The sequence below is a fragment of the Vicugna pacos genome, chromosome 25, assembly GCF_048564905.1.
Source record: "Vicugna pacos chromosome 25, VicPac4, whole genome shotgun sequence".
In the NCBI taxonomy this organism is placed as follows: domain Eukaryota; kingdom Metazoa; phylum Chordata; class Mammalia; order Artiodactyla; family Camelidae; genus Vicugna; species Vicugna pacos.
The window spans coordinates 21,835,656-21,836,957 of NC_133011.1; the positions used below are offsets into that span (position 1 = coordinate 21,835,656).

Genomic DNA, 1,302 nt, shown 5'->3' on the forward strand with positions numbered 1-1,302 from the left:
GAAGGGAGATCCTGGAGGCCTCTGGTGTTTATCCACTTATTTTGCCCGTGCAGTGATTTGTTCAATAAACCCTGAGTCCTCCCTTTTTGCCAGGCACTGTGGCAGGTGCTGGGATACAGGCAAAAGAGACCATCTTTGCCCCCAGGAGCTTGTATTCGTGTGGAGGAGGCAGACATGTCAACAGACAACGCTACTGTAATATGATGGGGCTGTAATGATACTGTAACTAGTTCTTGAGCTCCTGTAGGGCGCCGGAGACTGTTCTGGAGCTGAGGATTTGTGTACACACAGCACTTGCCATCAAGAATTCATATGTTAGTGTTAGGGGGAAAGTTACAATTTGGTGGTTATAGGCACAGAGGTGAAGGCAGCTAACTCAAAAAAAATTTTTATTGGTTTTTAAATTTTCATTTATTGTCTTTTTGGTGGGGAGGGAGGCAATTAGGTTTTTATTTACTTATTTTTAATGGAGCTACAGGGGATTGAACCCAGGACCTTGTGCGTGCGAGGCATACACTCTACCACTGAGTTATACCTCCCCACTGGCAGCTAACTTTTCCTGGAGAAATAATGGAAGACTCCCCAGAGCTGGTGGTGTTTGAGCTAAGCCTTAATGATCACGTAGGGTCTTTCCAGATGAAGGCTGTGGGAAGTAGAGGCTATGGCGGAGGGCATATGGGAGAGAGGCGGCTTTCGGTCAGAGGAAGCAGCTTCTGCCAATGCATGTGTGGTTATAACTGGGGGAGTGAGAAGAGATGAACAGATCAGATCGTAAAGGGATTTATATACCTTCATAAGGAGTTTCGACTTCCTTCTATAGTCACTGAGGCTTTATGCAGAGGCTCCACATTCTAAGACTTGTGTTTTAGAATGATTTTTCAATACCAGTGGGGAAAATGTATTTCTTGGGGTCAGGAGTGGGCAAGAATGTTGTCAGAAAGAAAGGTTAGGAGTGTGATCCAGTTATCCAAAAGAAAATTGAAAAGTGCTTGAATTAAAACTGTGGAAGGTTGAGAATGCAAACGAAGGGATGGATTCAAGAGAAACGTCAACTATAAAATCTCTAGATCTGTATAGAATGTGTGTTGGAGAATTGGTTGTGGAGTTTTAGAAGGGGTGGAATTCAAAGTGCCTACTAAGTTTCCGGTTTCAGTGACTTAAGTGGTTGATACATGATGATGCCAGAAAGAGACCGTAGGAAATTACCCTGGATGTTCCTTTGCTAATTTTCGGGTCACTGTTTAAAGAAGCCATCACCGTCCATGGTGATGGTTGACTTGTGCAAGTCCTTTTAGGCCAGGA

The 1,302-nt window shown here is 44.0% G+C and overlaps 1 non-coding gene across 1 annotated transcript; it reads right to left on the reverse strand.

The window, feature by feature from the left end:
* Positions 1 to 467: 467 nt before the first annotated feature.
* TRNAA-CGC (transfer RNA alanine (anticodon CGC)) lies at positions 468 to 539 on the reverse strand. The gene has a single exon. It is a non-coding gene; the product is annotated as a tRNA-Ala (tRNA).
* Positions 540 to 1,302: the final 763 nt, after the last annotated feature.